General features: G+C 54.7%; 1 non-coding gene across 1 annotated transcript; it reads right to left on the bottom strand.

The window, feature by feature from the left end:
* Positions 1-9,083: 9,083 nt before the first annotated feature.
* Positions 9,084-9,154, bottom strand: TRNAG-UCC (transfer RNA glycine (anticodon UCC)). Its single transcript has one exon. It is a non-coding gene; the product is annotated as a tRNA-Gly (tRNA).
* Positions 9,155-9,354: the final 200 nt, after the last annotated feature.

Genomic DNA, 9,354 nt, shown 5'->3' with positions numbered 1-9,354 from the left:
ACGAGGCCAGCGGGCCCCCTGATCTGGCTGGGGCACTAGGTGGGTGGTAGGGCATCACTAGCCTGGTACACACAGGGTGAGGCAAGACATCCCCTAGATGCCTATGAAGACACCGTGCAAACCTGAAAGTCTTGCTCAAACAATACTTCCTTGGCATTTTGTTAGAGTTCCACTGTGTGCAAAATGCAGCCAGGAATTCCCAGGTCTGCTTCCAGCCCCTCTGCCCACAGTCCCCTCTGATGGCTTCTCCTTATTCCATGGCAGTCGCCCTCCTGTCTGACTGTCTCCCCCTTCCTCCAAGATTTCCTGATGCTCCAAGCCCACAGGGGTAGCCTCCTCAGTGGTCTGCACCAGACCTCCAGGGGGTTCAGAACTTTGCTGTCACTGTTACCTGCTGTCGAGTCAGCTCCTGACTCATGCAGACCCCACCCTGTCCTGATACCCCCATGATAGGTTGCAGATGGCACAGTTGGGACCCACAGAGTTTTATGTGGCTAATTTTTGGAAGTAGATCTCCAGGCTTTTCTTCCAGGTCTATCTTAGCCTGGGAGCTCTGCTAAACCCTGTTCAGCATCAAAGCAACAGCCAAGCCTCCACTAACAGGCGGGGAGCGGTGGCCGCGCATGGGTTGCCTTGGCCGGGAATCAAACCCTGGTCTCCCACATGGAAGGCGAGAGTTCTACCACTAAGCCACCTTCCCCATCCACTGGCTCCTCCCATCTGCACAGTCAGTTAACCCTGGAGGGTTACCGCCCCCATTTCACAGGTCCAGAGATGAAAAGCACTGGCTTGGGGTCTCCAAGCGAGCCAGTCATAAGCCAGGACAGATGCCCAGGCCAGGGCTGTGTTCAAGGCACTGGGGTGCATCTTTGGGGCAAGATTGCTAGTCGCTAAGAACAGGGCTTAGGAGCCAGGCCAAGGAGGCTCAAACCCGGCATTGTGGTTTACTAGGTGATTGCCTGAGACTCTAAATTGTGCTGTAACAGAAATACCACAAGTGGGTGGCTTGAAATTTATTTTCTCACAGTTTAGGAGGCTAGAAATCCGAATTCAAGGTGTCAGCCCTAGGGGCAGGCTTTCTCTGTTAGTCTTGGGAAGGTCCTTGCCCCTTTCCAGCTTCTGTTCCTTGGTGCTTCGCATGGCATGGCACTTATCTGCCCCATCCGTGCTTCCTGCCTTCTCCACACCTCATCTGCTCTTCTTATATCTCAAAGGGAATTGCCTTAAAACACACGGGACACTGATGCAGCCTTATTAACACAACCATGGAGACCCTGTTCCCAAAAGGGATTACCTTAGGAGTTAGGATTTACAAAATCTGTCTTGGGGAGACACAGTTTAATCCATGACACTGATGCTATGAGGGTGCCTCGGTTTCCACATCTTTGAAATGGAGAAGTTAACAATATTATCCACCCCACGGGTGGGTCCGAGAGTCAAAAGAGTGGCTACAAGTAAATGCCTGGTCTGGCACTCGGCCCACAGTGAGTGTAGTTACTGCTGCCAGACTTCCTAGGAGGCCCCAGGTCCTTCCCGGGGGGATGAGGGGAGACTGAGGCACTAAGACCAGCCCACACTCAAGGGAAGGGGAATTAGTCTCCATTTTTGAAGGAGGGAGCGTCAAAGAATATGTGGACAGATTTTAAAAACTCCACGTTTGGCTCCTGGTTGTGATGAAATGTGACCTAATTGTTACTGGGGCCAGTGCAGCTGAGGGTGAAAGCAAGCCTGCCTCACCCCCAGGTCCCTGCTCTTCAGGCCTTGCTCCCTGCACCCATGCTACCCCACGGGAGCCTCAGTGGCAGTGGCCCTAGCCCAGCACTTCTCCGGAGCCAAATCTGCCTGTGGGCTCCAGGCCTGCATTTGCCGCCCCCGTGTCCAGCCTGCCAGGCGGCCCTGCCTGCCCAGCTGCCAGTGACGGTGAAGAATGGCATGCTCCTCATTCAAGGGTGTGTGCTGGCCCTTGTCACAGCGGAGTGATGTCTGCGGTGCTGAGCCTGCTTGCCCGAGCAGCCCTCTGCAGAGGGCAGGTGGCTCCAAGAGGCAGAAATTGCACTTGACAAACCTTCCCTGGGGCTGGGCAAGCAGACAGCAGCAGATGAAGTCAGAAGGGGGCATGGGCCAGCTTCTGGCTGAGGAGACGACCAGGCTGCGGGGAGGAACCTAGGAGGGAGAAAATTGGTCACCTTGGTCATAACGGGGATTGATCAGCCAGGGGCTCGGCACACCTGCTAAGGTCAGCAGAGTGGCCTTGGCCAGCCCTGCTTGCCGGAGGACAGGGTGCCCTCGGTGAAATCAGGTTCATTAGCTAATGAGTTGTGCTGGGTGCAGGGGGGAGGTGGAGGTTTTCCTATCATGAGAACTAGAAGACAGGGCTTCAGGGACTCGAAAAGCCCTGAACTTGAGGGGGCTGAGCACTAGAGAGGGAATAGGCCTCAGCTTTGAATCTCCACTGAAGCAAGGTTTAAACGACTTCCTTGGACAAGTCCCTTCCCCTAACCAGGTCTGTTTACCCATCTGTCAAATGGGAGTGACAATCGCATTCACTGAGAGCCAGCTTTATGCCAGGCGCTTTGCTGCCCACAGTATGGGTGCGGCCCAGGTGATAGGAACAGTAACCCTAGAAGGTAGGGTTGTTATTGTTATCTGCGTTTTACACAGCTGATCACTGAGGCCCAGAAACCAAATAACTTTTCCCAGCTCCCACTGTAAGTTGCATTCCAGGAATGAAACCTGGCAGCCCAGCTTGTACCTAACCTTGGGCCACTCCTCTACCCTGCCTCTCCCTGCGCTTCACACATCTATCACTCAGGGTTTGTAAGGGCTCGATAAGAGGTGCCAACAGCAGCGAACACTTTGAAAGTGCCACCTATGTGCTGGAAACATCATACTAGCATTCCACGTTTTAACTCGTTTCATCCTCACAGCAAATCTGTGAGGCAGATGCAATTGTAATGTCCATTTTACAGATGAGAAAACTGAGGCCCAGAGGAGTGAATTATTTGCCTAAGTCACCAAACTTATAAGTGGCGGAAATGGGAGCTGAACCCAGGCAGCCCGGCTCCTGAGTCCTATGTTTGACACGACTCTTTTCACAGAAAGGGCCTAGCACAGCGCTTAGCACCCAGCACATAGTACGGCTCAGTGAGGGGTGGTCTTGGTGTTTTCCCACCTGGGGGCAGCCCTTCTTCCTGAAAGAAAACTGGACACAGAGGGTACTGAGGAAGGTTCCCCAGAGATGGTGCCCCCAGGCCTCCTGGGGCTCCCAGCCTGGCAGGAAGTTGGGCCTACTCAGAAGTGTCTCTGGTTCAGGGAAGATGAGGGAAAGCTGGGAGAGAGGGCCCCCAGTGTGTGGGGGCTTCTTAGAAGAGGTGGGCTAATGGGCAGGTAGGCTATGGGCAGGTTTGTCCTGGGAAAGGCAGGGGGCAGCCCTGCTGAGTGCTCAGCTGCAGTGAGAGGCTGTCATTCTGGCAGGGCTAACATAGCAGACAGAAGGATGTCTGGAATCTCTACGCCAAAAAGCCTCCACAGTGCCTGGCCTGAGGTTGGGGTCACAGGGACTGAGGGTCACAGGGAGCAGCCAGCCCCTGCCCTGGCCCCCCACCTCAGCCCCCTGCCCTGGCCCCTGCCCTAGCCCCCTCTCCTAGCCCCCTGCCCTGTCCCCTGTCCTAGCCCTTGCCCTAGCCCCCTGTCCTGGCCCCTGCCCTAGCCCCCTGCCCTGGCCCCTGCCCTAGCCCTTGCCCTAGCCCCCTGCCCTGGCCCCTGCCCAGGCAGAAACTGTGGGCCTTACTTCTAAGGGTCCACGCCAGCTTACCAGTTGGTTTTGCTCCCATTCTCCAGCCATCTGGGGCTCCACCCCTTAAATTACTGTCCCCAGATCATTAAACTGGAAGTCCGTAATGCTGACACTCCCTTGGAGAGCATTAATCTGGAAAGTCATAAAATCGCACCACGGAGGGTAATTAACGATTAGAGATGTTTATCCCTCAGTCAGCGTTGGCCTGGGGGAGCCTGTCACAGGGGCAGAGGCTGGCTTTACCATCGGGGGAAGGGTGCCTGCTGTGGCCTGGTTCTGCCATCAAGCTGAGCCCATAGAGGAGGTAAAGGCCAGCCCCACCACCTCTCTGGGGCCACGTCCCTGATGGCTCACCAAGCCACTGACCCAGGCTACCCCTCTGCCTGTGTGTGCAGAGTCCCCCACCCAGGATGCCCTCCCTTCACCACCCACCCCCCCATACTCCCCTCCAGGCCCAGCTGCCCTCAGGAAGCCCTCCCTGACCAGCTGGGCACAGAGCACACTCTTCCTCAGCCCCAGGACAGCCTCCTCCTCTGACATTGACTGGACATAGGACAGCCACAGTGCGTGTCCCGTGTCTGCAGACTGAGTACTCTCAGCTCGCGAACTCACTCCTCCTCCCGCTTCTGCACCCAGGAGATTCTCAGGGATGAACCTGACACCCTGGGGCAGAGGCTAGGGCAGGGGGCCAGGGCGTCAGAGGTGCAGGAGGACAGCCCCTGGACCTTGTGCAGGGGCAGCTGGGCATGGCTCTGAGAAGCAGGCCCAGGCTCCTCCTCAGGCACTTCTGACCAGACAAAGCTAAGAACCTGAGCCAGCCACCCTGCTGCTTTCCCCATGGGAAACAGGGACCAGGCAGCGGGAGGACCTTTCTCAGCTCTAGCGGGAATACTGGGTGGCAGAGTCAGGACTTGAACCCAGCCTTTCCAGCACCTAGGGACAGCTCCCCAGGAAGGGCGGAGTCATCTGGAGAAGACTGAGCATTTTCTGGGGCCCTGGCTCTCCACGAGCTCCCAGGTGACCCCAGCATGGCCCTGGCCCCCTGGGCCTCAGAGAATTTTCCTGAAAAATGAAGACAGTGAGCAGGGTATAAACCACCAGGGGTGCAGGCAGCTCTGGGGAAGGAGCCAGACCAGTCATCCACCTGACCTGAAAATGGGAAAGATCCCGGTGGGGGAGGCTCCAGGGCAGAGTGGGCCTGCTGGGTCTTCCTGGACATGGTTACCAGTCTGGCCAGCTCCTGCAGGCTGCCGTCAGTGTGCTCAGGGGCCAGGCCAGGCCAGCTCACCAGAACCCAGGCCCCCTCCTGCAGCCTTCACCCACAGGACCCAGGCCTCCACAATTGACCCAGCTCCCAGGAAGTAGCCAGGGGGCTCATGAATGTCCTTACTCACAGGATAGTTTTCTATTCTGAACACCCCAGCCCCACTTACCCCTCATCCACCCACCCTGGACCTCCCTGCTGCCATGTGGATCACGGAGGCCTGTGTGTCAGGTCATCCCATCCCGCCTTCCCCAGAGGATTGCCCCCTGTGCTCCTGGGAAAGAGAAAGACGCAGGCTTGGAAAAGCTGTGCAGCCCAGCTGCTCTCAGCCATTCAGGGCCCATCACAGGCTCAAGGCTCAGAGGCAGCTTTCAGATGACACAGAAAATTTGTCCTACGCCTATGTATGTGTGTGAGGGTTTGCACCTGTATGTTTATGAGCCTGGAGAGAGCTGTGGAAGGGCACAGCCCAGGCCATTTGCATCGCTTGCTCTGCCAAGTGGGAATGGAGGAGGGGAGGTCATTGACTCTACACTCCTCGCTGGTCACCACGAGCATGTCTTTCCTTTAAAATTCAATCAATTGTTTTAATAAAAGAACGTTAGGAAAAGAGACATGCTTAACGTTGTGCAGCCCGGAATTTCCCAACCTTATTTAATGATGAATTCTTGCTTAACGTGACGCCTAGAAACATCCTCTGAAACCAGGGATATACACGGAGCATAAGTCAGGGAAGTTTTAACAGACAAACCCATTGTCTTTTCCAGCCCGGAGACCCAGAAAGAGGGAGGAGCTTGCAGAGTTCCCCCACCCTGTGGGTGTCACAGCTGGACTAGAGCCCCGAACCGGCTGCCACGGAATAGACTCTGACTCTCGGTGACCCCGTATGTGCCGAGTAGACCTGTACTCCACGCGGTTTTCAGGGGCTGATTTTTTAGAAGCAGATCCCCAGGCCTTTCTTTTGAGGAGACTCTGGGTGGACTAAAACCTCTGAACTTTCGGTTAGCAGCCATGTGTTAACCATTTGCACCATCCAGGGTCTGCAGATTAGAGCCCAACCAAAGAACCAAACGAGTTGCTGTCAAGCCAGTTCCAGCTCATGGAGACCCCTTGCTTGCAGAGCAGAACTACTCCACAGGGTTTCCAAGGCCGTGACGCTTTGGAAGCAAATCACCAGGCCTTTCTTTGAAATCGCTCTGTGTGGGTGTGGGTTCGAGCCACCAACCTTGCGGTTAGTAATCGCACTCTTAAATGTTTGCACCACCAAAGGACTCAACAAGAGCCCAGAGCTCCCTAGATCCCAGTCCAGACCCCGCTTCTCTGCCCTGCTCCTCCTTGAGCTTGGGGTGAGCTGTGGGCAGGGCAGAGAAGGGGGTGTTGTATTGATAGGAGAATCGCCTGGCAGATGGAGGGGACAAGGTCACAGAGGAATGAGGCAGAGCTGAGGGGGTACAAGCCCTCCCAGGGAGGAGGACTGAAAATCGACTGTCTGCCCCTGAGATCCTTCAGTCATGTGACAGCTCCCTGCTCCGGCCCCTTCCAGCCCCATGACCTGGGCAAGTTTTAATCTGCAGGCATAGAATAGGAACCAGGCAGAATGACCACTAGGATGGCTTCAAGATCTTGGGCTTCATGCTATAGGAATGACCCTGCAAATTCTCATCAACCCCACTTTACAAGGTATGAAGCTGAGGCTCGGGAAGGTGCACTGACTTACTGCCCAGTCCTGTCGTGGACCTTGCCGTTGGCAGGGCTCTGGCCTCAGGAATTCCAGAGCCAGTCCCGGAGCCAGGCCACCCTCAGTTCAGTGCTGGCTCCCCCTCCTGCTAGCTGGGCCAGTTGACTAACACTGGGCCTCAGTTTACTCCTCTGCAATTGAGAATACCACCTCCTTGGCTAAAGGCATCATCTATCATCTCAGACTGAGCAGGGAGCCCAGCACACACCAGTCTTTGGGAAAGGAGAACTATAACGGTTGTTATAACTCTGTAAATTCTTCCATGGTTGAGAGAAGAAGGAGAGGTAGGGATTGATCTCAGGGCACACTAGCCTGGGAGTTCAGAAACTTCTGTGGCCCCAGGCAGGTGCCAGTTCTGTTTCAAGCCTAAGTTTCACCACCTGTCACAGGAGAAGGCTGGCTGATCTTGGGGAGTCCCAGGTCTATAATCTGGAGGGGCATAAGGTCTCCACAAGATGATCTTGTCCTTCTGCAGCCTCAGGAAGCTTGCCCTCCAGCAGCCTGATTGTGTTCTCTGTGGGTGATGTGTTAGGGACAGGAGGGGCAGGGCAGGGCCAGGAGCCACAACACAGCAGAGAAAACATGAACTGAGTGACTGCTGTATGCCAGATGCTGCTGTACACGGGCAATCTCATTCAGTCCCCAGAACAGGCCTATGAGGTCAGTACTGTGTTACCCCATTGTAAAGACGAGGAAACTAACTTCCAAAGAGATGGGGCTAGTGAGCCAGCATTTGAACCTAGACCTCCCAGACCTTCATGGCTCCAAAGACCATGCCCTGAACCATTAAGTGATGCTGTTTCTGGTTTCCACACAGAGACAGAGAGATCCAGAGAGAGGAAGAGACGGGCAGCGAGGCACCCGAAGGGGAGATGCCCTGTCCCAGGGCTGCACGTTCTCAGGGAGGGGAGTACCAATCCCACCTGGGGGCCAGTCGTTGCCTCCATTTGGGAGCATTGTGTCCAGGGCAGAAAATGCAGGAACCCTCTCCCAGAGGGGCCACAGAGGATCCCAGTGCCCCGTGTCACCCGGAAGGGTGCCCCCGCTTGCCCGAGAGAAAAGCGCCAAGTCTGCAGCTCTGCTGGTGCCTGAGTTGCCTTGTTTAGGGCAGGTGGGCAGTGGCCCAGTTCACAGCCACAGGGCCGGGGACTGCCCTCGCCTGCTGCGCCCATCTCTCCAGTGCCTGTGGCGCCCCGCTGACGCTGCTCTGAGGGGGTTTACTACCAGACACCACGTGTGGGATGTTTGTCAGCACTTGACACTAATATTATTTAAGGCCCAAAGTCTAATGTAAGGCTTCCTTTTAGCGAGATTGTCTCATTTAATAAAACTCCCTGTCTCTGTTTCCCCAAAGGTAATCACGTTGATGATAACGCATTCCCTGTGCTGTGATTTGATCTGGGAATAGAATTATCACACAGCCTTGCTTTGTTGTCAGATGTTTTATTTGTATTTGTATTTTTTTCCCCTGGAATGTATAAAAAAGAAGCTGTCCAGGTGAAAGGCAACCGTCCGCTCACCTGGGGCCTTCAGTTCCTGGCCTCCTTACTAGGTCATTTCTCATGCTCAGGACTAACTATTATACTCATTCATTGATTTGATCAATCTCTGTCCACTGCTAGTCCCTGAGCTGGGGAAGAGGGGTGGACTAAGAAAAAAAGCTCCTCAAGGAAAAGACAGCTTAGTGGTATGGCCTGACTCCCTCAGCTTCAGGGTGGGGCTCCCTGCTCCAGGTGGTCAGCCCCATCTCACAGTGGCATCAACATGGTGGCAGGAGAAACTTGGGCACTTGCTCACACAGAAGGAGACGACAAGCCAACAGGAGCTGTGCCATTTGAACAGTGCCATTACTAACTCACAGCGCAATAGGGAGGAAGCCAAGGAATGTTTGTTGATTGAACCAGTGAGTGAGTAAGTGAACGAATGAGTCTGGTCTCCTACCAATTCATCCCGTGGCAGATTAAATATTCCAAATGGCTGCAACAATACCAGCCATCCCACACACTCTTCCTACAATAAGACTTTGTTGTTGTTAGCTGTTGGGGGGGCCAACTCCTTGCAACCCCACGCACAATGAAACGAAACATTGCCCAGTCCTGTGCCAGCCCCATGATTGGTTGCTGATCAGAGCATTGTGATCCATAGGATTTTCACTGGCTGATTTTTGGAAGCAGATCACCAGGTCTTCTTGGTCCATCTTAGTTTGGAAGCTCTACTGAAACCTATCCAGTCTCATAGCAACACACAAACCTCCACCGATAGGTGGATGGTGTCTGTGTGTGGGGTGCATTAGCCAGGAATCGAACCTGGGTCTCCAGCATGGAAGGCAAGAATTCTACCATTGAACCACCACTGCCTCCTCGCGATGGAACTTCAACACTCCTTAAATCTGGTCTATGCAACTCCTGAGGTGATATCATAAGTGATGCAACATCCACCTGGTTCTCTTTGGGACGTTGACTCTTGGAGGCCAGCCACCATGCTGTGAGGAAGCCCAAGCAGCCACATGGAGGGGCCACACACAGGTGTTCCAGTCGGCTGCCACAGCTGATGTCC

Source organism: Elephas maximus, chromosome 16 (assembly GCF_024166365.1).
Source record: "Elephas maximus indicus isolate mEleMax1 chromosome 16, mEleMax1 primary haplotype, whole genome shotgun sequence".
NCBI classification, from domain to species: domain Eukaryota; kingdom Metazoa; phylum Chordata; class Mammalia; order Proboscidea; family Elephantidae; genus Elephas; species Elephas maximus.
Note: the sequence above shows the minus strand (reverse complement) of the source record. Positions and strands in the feature narration are given on the sequence as shown.